At 44.3% G+C, this 18,085-nt stretch overlaps 1 long non-coding RNA gene across 2 annotated transcripts in view; it reads right to left on the reverse strand.

The window, feature by feature from the left end:
* LOC101401204 (uncharacterized) overlaps nucleotides 1-18,085 on the reverse strand; it is a 41,548-nt gene that overhangs the window by 18,714 nt on the left and 4,749 nt on the right. Inside the window, exon 1 of one of the 2 annotated variants that reach the window (XR_015549855.1) lies at nucleotides 8,989-9,065. The exons of the other annotated variant lie outside the window; for it this stretch is intronic. This is a non-coding gene — a long non-coding RNA (uncharacterized LOC101401204). Of the gene's footprint in view, nucleotides 1-8,988; nucleotides 9,066-18,085 lie in introns of those variants that run through there. 2 annotated transcript variants of the gene reach the window in all.

An 18,085-nucleotide genomic window follows, 5' to 3' on the forward strand; every position in this document is an offset into this window, starting at 1 on the left:
AGCAGCCATCCTGAGGTCTACCGTCAACAAGAATGAAAGCAAAGTCTTCATAGTAGGGATGATGGAACAGAAAGGAAGAAAGATCTGGGACCTTGTGGAATTGGTGAGCATCTGGAGAAAAGCATCTGGCTTCAGACTTGTTTTGCAGGAGAAAAATAGGTTCCTGTCTGTTCATGCCTCTGTTTGTCATGTGCATTTCCTTGCATTAAAAATATTCCTGACCAATTAGAGAAATAATAAATAGAAACCAATAATAGAAATTAAAAAATATTAAAATATTATTAGTCAATAATCAATAATGATAGGGAAAGAACCATACAGTGGTAGGTGATTTGCAGACAATTAATACAGAGATCAGACAAAAATGACAGGCAGACACTGTATGGTGAGAGGCTGGAGGAGGCCTCCCTGGAGAGGTGACGTTGGAGCTGCTTTCAGGATGGGAGGATGGAGCAAGCAATAGGAAGAGTGTTTGTGGAGAGCGGGGTCAGTGTCCTGCTCTGAAGAGTCCGGTTTGTTTGCGGATCTGAAAGAACAGTGACAAAGCTAAGGTGTCTGTGATTCAAAACCAATTATTTACAGGACCGCCCGGTGGTGCAGCGGTTAAGTGTGCGCACTCCGCTGTGGCAGCCTGGGGTTCACAGGTTCGGATCCCAGGCGCGCACCAACGCACCGCTTGTTAAGTCATGCCTTGGCGGCATCCCATATAAAGTAGAGGACGATGGGCATGGGTGTTAGCCCAGGGCCAGTCTTCCTCAGCAAAAAGAGGAGGATTGGCATGGATGTTAGCTTAGGGCTCGTCTTCCTCAGAAAAAAAAAAAAAAAGACAAAACGAGTTATTTACAATGTGACAGTTTCTTGTAAGAACTTGGGGGAGGGATCAATGAGTTGTCAGGTGTGATAAGGGGGAATTTCCAGGTAACAAATCAGGCTCCTTGGCAGTGGTTTGGCACCTATGGCAGGTCTCCAGGACGATGCTGTTGAGCAGGGACAGGTTTGACACAGGTGGGTTGAGACCAGCCCCTGGCTCATCCCTAGTTTACCTGGGGGCTGAGGCCACTCAGGGGGTGGTTAGTAATCCCTCTCCTCTACACTGTACCCACCATGCAGCCACAGGGAGACTGGTGGTGCTGCCTGTGCCTCTGGTACCGGGACACCTGTCAAGAGTCCCCCATGGATGACCTTTCCCCTCTTTCGCTAACACAGAGAGAGGGTCCTGCACTTGACAGGGAAGATAAGGGGCTGAAAGAGGGTGAGTGGTCTTCCCAATTTCACATGCGGAAGAAGAGAGAAGGATATGACCTAGGAGGTCCTAAATCAGAAATACAGTAGTCCCCCCTTATCTCTGGTTTCATTTCCTCGGTTTCAATTACCCATGGTCAACCAGGGTCCAAAAATGTTAAATGGAAAATTCCATAAATAAACAATTCACATGTTTCAAATTTGTGTGGTTCTGTGTAGTTGAACGAAATCTCACGTCGTCCTGCTCTGTGCCTCCCCGGTTGCAAATCATTCTTGAAGTGAAAAGGTGAAAGTGCTCAACTTAATAGGAAAAAAAAACTAATATGCTAATGTTACTAAGATCTACGGTAACTTTTATTACAATATATTGTTATAATTCTGTTTTATTATTAGATGTTGTTAATCTATAACTGTGCCTAATTTATAAATTAAATTTAATCATAAGTATGTAAGTATAGGAAGAAACAAAGTATATACAGGATTCGGTACCATGCACGGTTTCAGGTATCCCCCGGGGGTCTTGGAACATATCGCCCGTGGATAAGGGGGGCTCCTGTAATAATCTCCTCTGAGTGTTCTGGAACAGGACAAGGTTGGTGGGGGGGGTGCTGCTGCACCTGGAACTCAGGCTGGTCAGGCACATGGGAGGGCGGCCAGCTCCCTGCTCCCTTTGGGGCTGATCAAAAACCCCAAGGACAAAATACTCCAGGTCAGAAGCAACTAGAGCGGCTTTTGCATAGTCTTTACCCTGGAACAATCCTCAAAACATTGTTTAAGTCCTAGGGATCTGGTGCATAAATTATCATCTTTATCATCTGTTGAAAGCTCACATTCCAGTAAGGTAAGTAAATTGTAGATCTAATAATCTAATTATAATGGTCAATGTTATTCGGAGCAACGAATGATTTATTTTGTTCCCTGTGTGCTCCTCATCCCTGCAAATTAGGCATCAGCTCTCATGCAAGTCAGGAGGAAGCTTCCAGTTTTTTCTTTTTAAAAATGTCCACACTTGACCTTTGTACATTACTCATGTGACCTAAAGTAAAGTTTCTAAAACCTTACATCATAGCTCTATAAACAGGTGCAGCCTGTGATACGATTCTACTCAGGGCTTTGAAAAGATACTTTCTCACAGAGCGACATGATCACGCTCAGTGCAGCCTTGGCAGGCACAGGGGATCATGCACTTGCAGTGGATTCTTGATCTCCTATATAGATGTATATTTGCATAAAAGTGTTAATCTTGAAACTAAAAATAAAAAATAGATTTTACCTCTTTCCTGAGAGACTTGCTTTCAGCTACCCAAGCGTTAAATTCTGGGTCAGACTTGACATAAATAACATTTCCTTTTTGAAAAAATCAGCTTATTAAGGTATAATTCAACTATCATGCAATGCATACACTAAAAGTGTACAATGAAATGTTTATTGGTACATTCACAGATATGTGCTACCATCACCACAATGTTACAACATTTCATCACTCCAAAAAGAAACCCAGTACCCTTAAGCTATCACCCCCATTCTCCTGTACACTCCCCACTGTCCAGGCCTAAGCAGCCACTATAGGTTTCTCTGTCTCTGCAGATTTCTCTATTTTGTGGCTGGATTATTTCAATTTGCATAATGTGTCAAGGTTCATCCATGTGATAGCATGTGTCAGTCTTGCCTTCAATTTCATTGCTGAATAATATTCTATTGTAGGGATAGATCACATTTCTTTATCCATTCTTCTACTGATGGACATTTATGTTGTTTCACACTATTGGCTACTAGGAACAACGGAATTAGGAATAATTCACGATAAAGTTCTATATGGACATATGATTTCATTTTTCTTGGGTATGTCCTAGGAGAAAAATTATTGGGTCATATGGTAACTTTATAATTAATTATTTGTGCAATTTCCAGACTATTTCCCATAATGGCTGCACTATTTACATTGTGATGTGTGTGAGGGTTTCAATCTTTCTACATCCTCACCAACACTTGTTGTTATGTGACTTTTTGATTCTAGCCATCCTAGTGGGATGAAGTGGTGTCTAATTTTGGTTTTGATTTGCATTTTATTGATGACTAATAATGATCAGCACTTTTCATGAGCCTATTGGACATTTGTGTGTCTTCTTGGAGAAAGATGTATTTGATCCTTGGCTTTTTATTATTGAGTTGTAAGATTTCTCTGTATTCTAGTTATAAGTGCCTTGTCAACCATATGATTTACAAGTATTTTCTCCCATTCTGTGGGTTGTCTTTTCACTTTCATGGTGGTGTCCTTTGAAGCTCAAAAGGACAGTGGTGAAGAAAAATCCTCCTAGTAACATCTATTTGAGCAGTGTGCACCTGGCTCCTTGTGCCTGGTCATAGAGATGACTAGAGATATGCCTCTATATTAATTCATGAGCTGTGATTAATAGTTTTGTTAGATGGTCAGGGAATGGGAAGGAAAGCAATCAGAAAATATTGACAAAGATATCTGCAGTAGAGGTATAAAAATAGACATCTCCAAATGGACACAGATTATGAAGATACTGGGTCCTATGAAAATACTCTCCACAGAGTGACCCCAGAAGGAGGTGATCTCAATGATTTTGTGGATCTGATGATCAGTTCTGAGGATATCAGTCAGCCTCCGTCCCCAACCACTCCTATCATTGCCAACAGACTCATGAAAACTTTGACCATGGTGGTAAAGATGGAGATTATTCAAGGGATCATCAACGTGGATATCCACTCACTAAGGATGATCTGGTTGTAGCCACTCCTGAGTGCTCCATGTGCCAACAGCAGAACCCAGTACTCAGTTCCATAAGATGATGCCATTTCTAGGTGACATCAACCAGTTACCAGATGACTAAATACATCGGACTGGTTCTATCATGGAAAGGACTGCTGTTTGTTCGTATTGAAAAGGACATTTATTCTAGATAGGGATTTTCTTTCTTTGCCTGACATGCTTCTGCCAAAAATATTATCCAAGACTAACCGAATTTCTCACCCACAGTTATGAAATTCCATATGGGGTATTCTAACCAAAGAACTCATTTCACTGCCAATGGAGAGAAACAATGGGCCCATGCTCCTGGATTCATTGGTCTTATAGTCTTTATCCTCATTCCTAAGCAACTGGCTTGATAGAATGATGCAAGGACTTTTGAGGACTCAGTGACAATGCCAGGTAGGTGATAACACCTTACGGGGCTGAGGCAATGTCCTCCAGGCTGCTGTATGTGCTCTAAGGCAGCTGTAGTATACAGTGTTGCCTCTTCCATAGTCAGGATTCATGGTTCTAGGAATCATGAGGTGGAAAATAGGAGGGGCACCACTCACTGTTACCCCTAGCGAGCTACCAGCAAAGTTTGTGCTTCTCATCTCTGAGACTTTACACTCTGCTGGATTTGATTGGACTCATGGTTGAGACTGCCCCATGGCCTCTTATGTCTCCTCCTGACAGTGACTGGTGAGGCAGAGTAGGAGGTCTTGGCTGGGGTGGTTGATGTTGACTGTCAAGGTGGAATGGGTTGCTGTACAAAATTGTAGGAAGCAGGAGTATGTATGGGATGCAGGAGATCCTCTATTGCTACCTGGATCTGTGATTACAGTCATAAAATCACCATATTCCAATTTAGAAGAATTTATAATGGACCAAAACCTTCCAGAAGGAAGGTTCTGGTCATTCCACCAAGCGAGGATCAGGACTATCTAAGATGTTTGCTGAGGGCAATGAGAACACAGAATGGATAGTGAAGAATGTGATTATAGACACTAGCTCTGACCACGGGGCTAATTGCAGAAATGAGGACTACAGAAGTAACAAGTATTTCTTCCTTATTTTGATATATACGTGTTTGGATACATAGGAATCATAATATTTTTATTTTCTTCCCCTGTCTCTTCCTATTATCATCTAACATAAGAAACGTCAACAGTAGTTAACTTTATGTCTCAGTGTTTAAGGTAGGGGAAATCAAAAGGGAAATACAAATCAGCTGGGAGAAAAATATCCCTAGAAGACAAAATATTAGTTTACATCCTCTTGTGGGGAAAAAATTAGCATGTTTTTAATATTTTGCAAGATAGATTTTCAGGTGGCAGCACGGCTACCATTATTTTTATTGGGAGTTTGTGTGGATTATGGAGATATGAGCGGGAATCATGTGGAGTGTTGAGTGTCAACTTTGATAGGCTGAACTGTATTTCACAGAATTATTTTCTGTCTATATTTCTGGTTGAGGTGGGTATAAAGAGAGATTCTTGTGCAAGATTTGGAGGGCAGTAGTGAAGCAGCATCCGTTTGTAGCTCACATGCACTGTTGTGTACCAATTGGCTCACTCGGCAGAAGGAGGCAATCGCCCCCCTGTCCCTGGATTCACCCTCAGGATGGATCTAACTCTCCAATTCTCTTTCAGAACCCAGAGGGCCTAGCGTGTCAGGCTGTTTTTTCATTCTAGAAAATACAAGGAACAATCAGATTTAGCTGGGGCATTGTGAAGTGCACATGGGTGTTGAGGTGAGAAACCTGAGCTTTCTTAGGAGCTGTAACTCCTTGCCTTCTTGTTGTCTGTAACTTGTCAAAGTCTCCATTCAGGTGATTGTACCACTTTACGTATAGTATAAGAACCTTATAACATCATTTTATCTCTTTCCTCTCAGCATTTTGCTGTCATTGTCATATGGATTACTTTTACCAACATTATAAATTCCAACATATGTAGTTATTGTATTTTGCTTTAGACGGTGGATTATCTTTTCAAGAGATTTAAATAATGAAAAAAGTCTTAATATTTATTCCTGTCGTTAGCATTTCTGAATCTTTCATTCATTTTTGTAGATACAGATTCTTTCTGGATAATGTTCCTTCTGCCTGAGGAGTGTCTGTTATTATTTCTTGTATTATGGGTCTGTTGACGATCAATTCTGTCAGATTTTATATATCTAAAAATTTTTTAATTAGCATTAATTGTGAAAGATATTTTTGCTGCATAAAGAAGTAATTTCTTTATTTCAGCTTTTTAAAGATGTTCATGCACAGTTGTCTCACTTGCATTTTTCTAATGAGAAGTTTTCTAGAATCCTTATCTTTCCTCCCCTGAATATAGTGTGTCTTTTCTCTTTGGCTTCTTTTAAGACTGTCTCTTTTTCACCACCTTGAGCAATTTGATATTTTTGTGTGTTTATTTTTTTTCCGTCTTGTGTGCTTGGGAGTTTGTTGAGCTTTTTGGATCTCTGGGCTTAGGTGTTCATCAAATTAAGAATGTTTTTGGCCATTATTTCTTCGAATATGTTTTCTGTTCTCCCCATCCCACTTTTTTTTTTGGAGGATTCAATTCCATCCATTTATGTTGCTTAAAGTCGTCCTATATCTCAGAGATTCTCCGATCATTTTTAATTTATTTTTCTGTCTTTCATTTTGCAGTTTCTACTGTGTCCTCAAGTTTTTATTGTGCAGTATTATGTCTGCTGTTAATCTCATCCCTTGTATTTTTAGTCTGAGACATTTTAGTTATCATCTCTAGAAGTTTGATTTGGATCTTTTTATTTTCTTCTCTGTTTCCTCTTAAAATGTTCCATCATTAAGATTAAATTCGGACTAAAGATGAAACATCAAGTGATGTTGAATATCTCTAGCCTTCTGATCTACCTACAGATTTCAGACTTGCCAGCCTCATAATTGCAAGAACCATTACTTCAAATCTCTCTCTCTCTCTCTCTAGCTATATGAGAGAGAGAGAGAGAGAGAAAGAGAGAGAGAATTTATATATATATATTTTATTTATATATATTTTATTATATATCTAAATATATGTAATATATATAAAATGTATATCTCTCAAATCTATGCATGTGCATATGTGTGTATATGCATACACATATATACAATTATATGTATTTGAGATATATATCGTATTGGTTCTCTATTTTCTGGAGAAGCATAACTAATACATCTTATTAGGTATAACTCATCATTGTTAAAATGGTTTTACTTTGAGAGTTTTAAACTTAAATGATTCATTTATCAAAGTCTGCCTTCCAGAGATATGCTATCATTTCACATATAGTATAAGAACATCATAACGTGCTTCTTTTCTCCCCCCAGCATTTGTGGTATCATTGTCATACATTTTACTTTTACATTCATTATAAATCACAACATACTATTATTAGTTTTGCTTTGAACAGTTGTATATCTTTCACAGACATTAACAAATAAAAACATTTCCATATTTATCTATATTTGATGCTTTTTATTGCTCTGTGTAGATTCATGTTTCTATCTAGCACCATTTCCTTCTACCTGAGGGACATCCTATATCATATATTGTAGTGAGGATCTGCTGGTGATGAATTCTGTAAGATTTTGCAGTCTGAAAATGTTTTATTTTGCCTTAATCTTTGAACAATATTTTCATTGGGTAAAGAATTCAAGGTTGACAAGCTTTTTCTTTTAGTGTTTTAAAGACACTGCTCCACTATCTTCTTGCTCACGTGGCTTCTAATGAGAAGCCTGCCCTCACCAGGATGCTTGCTTCTCTCTATATAACCTGTATTTTCCCTCCTGCTGCTGTGAAGAGTGTGTCTTCATCACTGGTTTGTACCAAGTCCACTGTGATGTGTGTTGGTGCTGTTTCTCACGTCTCCTGTGCCCAAGATTTACTGAGCTTCTTGGATATATTGTTTTATGAGTTTTACCAAATTAGGAACAATTATGTTACTATTTCTTCAAATACTTTTTCTGTTCATCACCCGCTTTCCTTCTTGTCTCCCCTTTGTTCCTCCAGGTAAACAATTTTTATGCTGCATGAAGTTGTCCTATGACTCACTGAAGCTTTATTGATTGTTTCAGTCTTTTTCTTCCTGTGTTTCATTTTGAACAGTTTCTATTACCGTGATATTAAGATCAAAAATCTCTTCTTTTGCAAGATCTAATCTGATGTCAGTGTCTTCCAGCATTTTTTTTTTAAATCGCAGACCATGTCGTTTGCATTTCCATTAGTTTGAGCTTGTCTTTTCAGAATGTCTTCCATGTCTGCTCCTGATATGTTCAATCTTTTGTCTACCCACAATAATAGATGAGATATTGTTATAATAACTATTTTTGTGTCCTATGCTGATCCAACTTCTGCAGAGCCTGCCTGGCAAGCTGGGAGGAGAAGCCGGCCTGGGGATCTCAGATCTGGGGACCTGGAAGAGACCTGGTCATGGCTTTGCCAACAGTCCTCCTGGGGCTGTAGGAGAGGGTGACACAGATGGGGGAGGGGTTTGTGTCTCAGTTCCCCATCAGCCTGTGTCACTGTGTGCTGTTTACCACTGTTGTCCCATGCCTGACAGTAATAGTCAACCTCATCCTCAGCCCTGGCCCCACTGATAGTCAGGGTGGCCGTGTTTCCTGAGTAAGAGGCAGAGAATTGGTTAGGGATCTCAGAGGGACGTTTGCTGCCATAATAGATGACCACCACAGGAGCCAGGCCTGGCTTCTGTTGGTACCAGTTAGCATAAGAACTTTTTAGGGGCTCTCCCTGGCAGGTTATGGTGACCGTCTGTCCCAAGGCCACAGACACCGTAGGTGGCTGAGTCAGCTCAGAAGAGGCCACAGAACCTGTAAGAGAGGAGAGGAGACGTGAGTGTGAGGATGAGGGTCTCATTCCCAGAGGGCACACACCCTGCAGCCTGCCCTCTGCAGAGCTGAAGGTCAGGGCCAGGCTGCTCCCTGGTTTCTTTGGGAGCTGAGCCCTGAGTGGCAGCACCTGTGCAGAGAGTGAGGAGGGGGAGCAGGAGCGGTGTCCAGGCCATGGTGGAGACGCCCCAGAGCTCTGCCTCTGAGCCCACAGCTGGGGATGTGCCTCAGGCCCTCTCTTATTCTCTGAAGAAATGCAAATCTACTTCTTTCCTTTTTGTGGCCTTGTTGAGTGTCTGCCTGCTGAGTAAAAAAGAAGTCAGCTTATAGCAGGCTGTGAAAGTGGATCCTATTTCCAAGGCTTATCCCTGAGTCCTCAGAGCTCTCTCTGGTTTTGAGGGAGAAAGTGCTCACCCCTTTCCCCAGCACATGCACACACACATCAGTCTGTGCCCTGGGCTTCCTCTTTGGGCTTAGGGAGAACCCTTCAGTCCTGCCCTCAGTGATGGGTCATCCATGGGGGTGGGCTGGGCAGTGGTTGGAGCAGGAGCTTGTTGGGTCAGTGGTCATGCTCTTGTATGAGAGGCCAGAATTCACGATCAGGTACAGGGAAATTACTCATGTACCTCTCAGGCAGTCCCTTTTTCATGTTTTAGAAAACAAATTGGAGAAATCCTTCAGGTCTAGGGTTAGGCAAGATTTCTTTGATGACACCAGAAGTGTGATTCATAAAAGGAAGGGAATACACTGAACCACATCAAAATTAATATATTTTGCTGTGTAAAACTTTCTAGAGAAAATTAAAAAAAGTAACAGGAAAATATTTGCAAACCGCATATCCAATTCATGACTAGTGTATAGAATATATAAAGCACTCTCAAAACTAAACAGTAAAAGTAAAATCCATTCAGAAAATGGGCAATGAACAAGACAAACATTTCATGGAAGAGGATGTACAGATGGCAAAGAGCATGTGAAAGGATGTTCCTCATCAGCCGTGAGGGAAACGCACACGAAAACCACAGAGAGATATCCCTGCATACCTATGGGAAAGGCTGCCATAAAGAGTGTGACAACTGTAAATGCTGCAAGGATGTGGAGAAACTGAATCACTCATGCTTGCTGACGGGGGCGTGAAATGGTGCAGCCACTCTGGAGAAGAGTATGGCAGCTTCGTAAAAGAACTAAACTTGTGTTTACCATACAACGCGCAATTATACCCTTGGGCATTTAGGTCAGAAAAATGAAAGCTTATGTTCACAGAGAAACTGTACACAAATGTTCATACACTCTTAAGCAAGTATGGAGCTGCAGCTGCTAACATCTGGGCCTGGGGGAATGAGGACTCCATCCTGCAGAGGAGGGACGGGGATCCTGGTTGTCACACAGGAATCTTAGTGCAGTGACACAAATGATTTCATTACTGCTGGTGTCATGATCATTAAGGAATAAAGACATGCACACACACACAAACACATACACAAACAAACTGGACAGAAAAAGACAATGAGAAAAGAGTGCATATAAAAGGAGCAGCAAAGGATCAAGATACACTGGAAGAATTAGAATATGACTAATCGGAAAACTCCAGAGAGAGAGAAAGAGACAGACAGAGACACACAAAGACAGATAGTGAGAGACACAGGAGGAGCCAGAGGGGAAGGACCCCTCCTCGAGCACACTCTCACTCCTGCCCACCTACATGGCCTCCCCTGTCCACTCACAGCCACATCAGCTCCAACCTGCCTCCACGTACAGGTCCTGTGACCTGTTTCAGCTGCTCCCTGGACTGATTTGTCAATAGCCCCGCAGGCTTTAGAGATTCCCCTACTGTGACAATGACACTACATGACGTCCATCCTCAAGACTCTGCTAAGATTACAGCAAAAAGTACTTTTGACATAAACTGTCACTCCTGGTCTCAGGATCACCTGGCACCTGTGAGGACAAGGGCATGGAAGGGACATGAAGGGACACTCATCTTTCACACTGTTCACTGTGGCTTTCACATGACAAGAGGTGACAGTGGCACCTGATGAGACCCTGACCCTGTCATAAAATTGACATAAGAAACGGCCTCTAATGGGCCCTTGGTCCCTCTCTGACAAGGCTTTGAGGTGGCAGCTCCCTCACTGCTTGGTCACCATCTAAGCACAACAGGGGATGATCTTTATCTGCCTCTCTTTTCCATTCACTGTCATCACTTCTAGCAGTTTCTCCCTCTGTCTGTCCATCACAGGCTACAGCTGACCGTCTTCAATATTGTTAGCACCACAAGGCCCATGTGGACATGGGTGTGGATAGGTCCACACTGGGGTTTGGATTTGTTTCCCTACAGTCCTCCCAAATCCCTTTCCTACAAGATAAGTGGTGGAGGAAACTCTCCACTGGAGGGACCCACAGGAGGCCTTGTTGCCGACAAAGTCACTGCAAACCCTTGTAGAGATCAACCCTTTACTGGAGTGGGGAGGATGGGGGATGGCCCTGTGACCCTGGTGACTCAGCCAACCACAGGCTGACACATGTCACTGCAGGACTGAGCCCTGATGTCCATCTCTTCTCCTGCCTCTCCTGTACCCTGTCCTTTCCCTCCCTGGGAGACTAGCCACCTCCACCTCTCATGCCAACTTGGGAGTCATCCAGGCCACGGGCAGCTCCTGGACTTTCCATCTCAGAGATCAGACATGGGGGTGGTCCAGTCTGATGTTCTGGGTTTCAGCCCTGACATCCCAGCTGACCCTGCTCAGGTCAGTGCACAGAGACCAGGGTTACACAGTGCCCAGGGAACATTTCACACAATGTGTGGGTGTGTGTGAAAGATGCTTGTTTTTCAGATTCCAGAAAAGCTATGGAGGAAAGCAGCACGTCCAGGAATCCTGCCCCTCCCAATGCATTTGAAGTGGATCATCCACAGAGCTGAAATCAGAGGAGTCGGCATATTTTCCACCTCAGAGTCCCCCACCCACCATGCTCTGCTGCTGTCCCAGTGGACGTGGTCCTGGTCTGTTCCTGGAAAAGTCCCGTGGGGAGGAAGTGGAGCCATTATTGCCACCACAAGCTGAGAATCTACCACAGCTGGAGAAGCCCGAGCTGTGCTCCATGTTGGTCCTGCTCTGACCTCCTATAATGCACCCTAATTTCCTCCTGGAACCCAGCTCTGCACCCACAACAGTGTTCAGGTTTTTGTCCTGCCTGCCAGGGTGGTGAAATGCCTCTTGCTGAACAATCAACACTGACAGGAGTCCTATTCCACTTCATGGTGATCCCAGAGCCAAGACACGCTGCAGACTTCTTCCAGGGTCACCAGTGGAACACTGAGATCCGTTTCCCTGTCCCATAGCAGAGCCCTAAGTCCGGAGCACAGGGCAGGATGGTTCTTGTGGACACAGTCGTCTCAGATCAGCCGCTTCTAAGGGTCGTTTTTCTGCCTGGGCTGGTCTGGTCTCTGCCAGCATCATCCCCACAGGCCTGTGGAGGAGGAAACAGAATGTCAAGTTATCAGAATGATCTAAATATTACCTACCTCAGCCTCTTCTTAGTGATCTCTCTGGGTGGGGTTCAGGATGATGGGCATTACAAGGAGAAGAGTCAAAGGTCTGAGAGTCCTGGAGAGGGACAGGGAGCAGCTCACTCAGACACCCCATCAGGAAGAGGGAGGGAGAGGTTTTGACCTGACTTTCCCTTTGCCTGTGTCACTGTGGCTTACCCATCCTGTCTAGCAATTGTATGGATCTCACCACAGTGATAATCAGCCGCAGCAGCAGACTGCATGGTGGACATGGTTAATTAATAGGAAACCCCAGAGCTGGAGGCTAAGAAGTAGTTGGTGATCCCGTCCCCCTTGCTGTGGCTTCCATCACTGTTGACCTTCATCACATACCCAGGGGCCTTCCCTGGTCTCTGTTGATACAGTGAATGATGTAGGTGCTGTGCTCGCTACTTAGGGTGCAGATGAGCTTGGCTGAGGCTCCCAGAGAAACAGACGCAGATGGGGACTAGGGAAGCACAGGCAGAGCACAGAGACCTGGAAACAGAAGATACAAGAATGATGCTGAATGCACCGATACTGGACAGATGTCCCTGGGGACTGTGCTTGGAGGGAAACGTCAGCAGAGGGAGAACCCTGAATGCACTGAGATGCTCTGAACTGTGGGAAAGAGGGGAGTTAGGAGGTAGAAGGGAAACCACTCCATGGTGGGGGGCTTCCAGGAGCTCTGCCCTGAGGCTGCCCAGATGGACTACCCTCTCCAAGCTCCTGTCTTATCCTTTCTTCTTGCAGCTCAAGAGGGGAGGAGCATTGAATGCACATCTATTCTCCATTCCCTCTGTCTGAGCTCTTCTTGGAGCCCTGAGCCTAAGGACCTCCTGCTGGTAATTTGCCAAGGTCAGATGAAGGACCAGTGGGCTTCAGAGTAGGGAGTTGATTCTACCCAATAGAAGTGTCTGCAAAGGAATCATCAGTCACACCCTTTGCCCTTGAGCACAGCCCAGGGGACTTGGACTTATTAGGGTCCCCAAAACAAGACCCACAGTGCCCCCTGATGTCTCCAGGATGAATGTCAGCCTACATGTGTAGCTGGCTCAACACAATGACTACTTGTGAGCCATGAATATATGTCAAACCCTTGGTGAGTGTTGACAAGCACTCCCCACAACCAGACAGTATAATACCCACAAGCAGCCCTCTGCTTAACTTCTCCTCCAGTCTGATGTGGAGGGAGCCATCAGTGAGATTCAATGATTTCCCCAAAGTCCCCCAGACAGTAAGGAGTGAGTCAAGGTTCCAGGCCAGGAGACTGACCTCAGAGCCTGACCTGTCAGCCCCTCCCTGCCAGCCCCTCACCACGCCCCATGTCCTGCTCCCTCATCCCAGCCCTCCTGGGCCTCCTGTCACCTCTCTCTCTTCTGTATTCAGACGAGCCTTCCTCCCTGATTCTGTTCTGAGGAGCACTCCAATCTTCATGGTGTTGGAATCTGTGTGTCTCGGTGAAACAAGAGTCTCTCCATGGACAGACGTGGGGACCTTTCCTCTGCTCCCTCCATGACGGACCACACGGGAGTCTGTGTCAGTGGGACGATGGGGAATTCTAATGGCTGGTCAGGCTCCTCATGTCAGGCTCATCCCCTGACAAGTTAGGATCAGGATCCTTTTCTAACTTGGTCAAGGCCATTGAATTTGGACAACTGTGAGAGTAGGAACAGAAACCTTAAAATTTTTATAAACGTGATTGGCAAGGTGCCGTTTTCACCAAATATCTTGAACAAATGTATTTATTTTCAAACCCAGTACTGATGAGGATGTGATGACAAAATCCTGGAGACGTTGTTCATAGAAATCACGTGTGAAGCGCTGTGCTGATACCTGTGCACAGACAGGAGACGTATGTGCTCACTCCTCAGTGTTTGGTCTGAAGAGATCATTGAAGGTGAGACGAGGGCCACGTGCCTGAGAGACGTGCACTACTGTTCCCGCTGAGCGTGTTACACACGGCTCCTCTCCACCTTCCCACCTCGATGCCTCCACTCCTTACACTTCACCCCTCAGAGTCTCCCTCACGGGGCCCTGCTGGCCACTCCTGCAGGCCAGTCCTGACATCTTTGCTTCTGGGTCTCATTACAACATGAAGGGAACTTGTTAGTACATCCTGGGAGAACTGATCTTTATAAAAGTGATCAGTGCTTGTGCACTAGGCAAATATATCTCTTTGTGGAGAATGCCAGATCAACCAAGTTCAAGAAACTATTTCTCATGATCAGCCTTCCTATGCACAAAATATTACTTTATGACTTGTCATGAGCTTTATAGAAATGATTTTGCACTTAAAGAGAAACCTTCAGCAATATTTATTAAAAAATTCACACAGACTATTGTCCTTCATTACACTGACTGATAATAAAAATGTGTGTTGATAGCTCATTTTCATCTTTAAAATTGTGGTTGTATTTAACATCTTGTCTTTAAGAACAAAAGTAGTGTGGACACGTGTTGTAAAAATTCCCTCACTTCTGGGCATCCTCAATATTCCTGGTTTTGGTGGAAAGTGGAGCAGCCATTCCTCCCCTGTGAGGTCTGGATCATGGGACCCTCCATCGGCCCCCGGTGGCAGTGAGTACATACTGCAGGGACAGGTACCCCAGGAAAACCTCATCCATCTAACCTGCTCTGTCCACAGGGTGGACACAAGCCACATACAACTGCTGAGCATGAATGTGTGTAGTCCCAGTGGAGATGTGCTGTAGTTCTGACATACCCACTACATTTCAAAGATGTAGCATAAAAATAATTTAAAATATGCATATTTTATTTAATTCCTATTGACATGAAATTATTTCAACTAATTGAGTTAAACAAAATATATTATGGAAAAAAATTCCGTCTGTGACACCTCATTTTTCAAAAGTGGCTACTGGAAATTTGTCAGTTACATATATGTTTCAATTTTTTTTATTCTATTGAGCAGGGCTGCATGACAAAGTCACAATATCAGTCATTTCCTTTTGAAATAGGAGAGAGAACTCTCTGCACCTCAAGGAGAGGCCAAGTGTCAGCTTTGAAAGCACAATGAGAGGCCACAGGATGGTGGTGAGGACCAGGGACTCTGGGGTCAGAAGACCTGGGTTTGCTGCCAGGTCGGCCACTTTCTAGTTCTGACCTCAGACAGGTTCCTCATCCCTCCAGGCCTCAGCTTCCCCATCTGTAAAATGGGTGATAACGAGAACGCTAATTCATAGAGGATTTGTGATTAAACAAATTAAAATAAACACACTTTTGAAGGTGTTTCATACATACTAGTCACATACGAATGTTTCCTCCTCCTTCTATTAATATCCTTAATCCTCATTCTTATATGTAATATAAAGCAAAGACATGAAATAATGGAAGGAAGAAAGTTATGGAAACAGAAAGTCTTGGGTTTGGGACATTTGGTATTGGCAACACTTCCTAGCAACAACAAAATACACATGCACACACACACATGCACACAAGCTCACAGGTGCACTGCCTTTTTCACAGGTCATGGGGGGCACATCCTCCCACCCTCCTGTCCTGATCACTAGGCCTTTGCACCCAGGGATGTGGTCCTGGTTCTCTCACAGTGATGTCATGTGATGTCTCAGCAAAACTACTGCAGAACTCCTTCATGCTTGTCCAGATCTGTGATGTGTGTCATCTCATCCCTGTTGTCTCACTAGATTCTGCCCTGCTTGAGACCCTTCATCCTGGGAGGAGGTACCTAGTTCTGCAGAAACAGAGAACCTGAACTGAACACGTTGACATCACTGTGTGTCCTTTGACCTGTCCACAGAGGCAGCATGCAGACTAGGGGGGTGTCAACTTAAAAAGCAAATTCACTGGTTATTTTACCCTCAAAATGAGTTTATTCAGGAATAGCCAAAAGAATTTCCATTCCGGATGTGCATACTATGGCAAAAGATAGGCAAGTCCAGAAAACAAAGGAGGCAAGGAAAAGAGGAAAAGGGGGATTAAGGAGGGGCTGTTCAAAAGGAAAGTCCATTGAGGGGAAGTAACAGTTCAGGGCGGCAACAGCTTCTCATTGGCTGAGCTGTTGCCAGGTGTGGAGAGAAATCTTCTTCAGTAGTAAAGTAGTTGTACTTCTTGTTGGAGATACAAGCACCCCTCTTCCTGTTTGGAGTAATTGGTGAGGAATGATAGAGTGTGAGAGCTCCCACCACAGGCCTTTCTGACTCCTTTTTAGTTAAGGTTTCTTTTAATTCCACAGAGGGCAGGTGAGGACTGATGGGCCTCAGGGCTGGGCTGGTGTCACTGGAGGGAAGGGACAGTGGGCAGAGAGAGCACGGGTTCCTCACACTGATCCCTCAGGTCAGTCCAGAGAACACATGGGGGAGTTTAATGGCTCTTATGAATGCCATGTCCACAGCAGAGCTGAGCTGGTTCTGGAGGAACAAGACCTGCACTTGGAGGAGAAGCAGGTCAGCTTGATGTCCAGGGACTCCGTCAGGAAGGCAGCTGCCAATGAACCACGCTCACTGAAGAAATGGGGTTCTTGTCTCACTTATGGCCTGACTGGAAGACTGTGGAAGCCACCCTTCTCACATGTCAGAGATTTGTTCACTATGGATGGAGCATGAATATCAGGCTGAAGAGATGGGTTATTTAGGAGATGGTCAGGCGTCTTTCCAGGCTGTCAGTTCATGCCCCACCTGAATCCCTGAGAGCTTGGTGGTGTCCCTACAACCAGCAGAGTTGTGCACTTACAAGCTTCCCTCCAATGCAAGGGAGGGCCCAACCATGGCAGATACACTGTTATGAGTTGAATTGTGTTCCCTCTCTAATCCATATAATGAAGTCCTCACCCCTATATGTCTGAATAGGACCTCATTGATATAGGACCATTGCAGATGTAGTTAGTTAATTTAAGAGGAGGTCATACTAGAGTAGGGTGGACCTTAATCCAATTGGACAGATGTCCTTAGAAAAGTGGAACTTTGGAAACACTCACAAGGGAGAACGCCATGTGAAGATGGAGGCAAAATCTAAAAGCAAGGAACAGCAACGATTGCCAGCAAATCACCAGAAGCTAGAAGAGAGGCATGGAGCAGATTCTCCTTCACACCCCACAGAAAACCAACTGCTGACACCTGATCTCAGACCTTTTAACTCCAGATCTGTGAGACAGCAAATCTCTATTTTCAGCTCCCAGTGTATGGTGCTCTGTGACAGCCACCCTAGCAAACTAACTCAGTCACCCCTAGAACTCTGCTCTCAGGGCCTTGGCAGCAGGGCTGGGCTCCTTCCAGCTGCTTTGTCTCTATGATCACAACCCCTGGGGAGAGGCCTCCTGCCATGTGCTTCCCTCCCCTAAGTGTGGATTGTCCTCTTAGGAGCCTGTCTCAAGTCCCCGGGCAGCACAGTCTCTCTTGTAACCTAAGACCCCTCTGTCCCCCTGCCTGCTCCTTCTAGGATCATAGCAAGGAGTGATGTACACGGTTCCAGAGCCTTGTCCTATCCCACAAGAACATTCTGTAGTTTCCAATATGAGTTATGACCATGACTGTAAATGTTTAGAGTCAGTACCCTGTTGGGCCCTGTGCACAATCTCTCCCTCTAAGAACTGAGTTTAAGTATCACAAAGGTATAAATGAGATCCGACATGTGCTAAGAGCTGCAGGAGGGGAAACACAGGGTCCTGTGAGAACATTTGGCAAAAGTATCTCACTTCGTCTTTATGTCATGGATGGTCTCC

Source organism: Ceratotherium simum, chromosome 35 (assembly GCF_057802395.1).
Source record: "Ceratotherium simum simum isolate JZ-2026a chromosome 35, ASM5780239v1, whole genome shotgun sequence".
Taxonomy (NCBI): domain Eukaryota; kingdom Metazoa; phylum Chordata; class Mammalia; order Perissodactyla; family Rhinocerotidae; genus Ceratotherium; species Ceratotherium simum.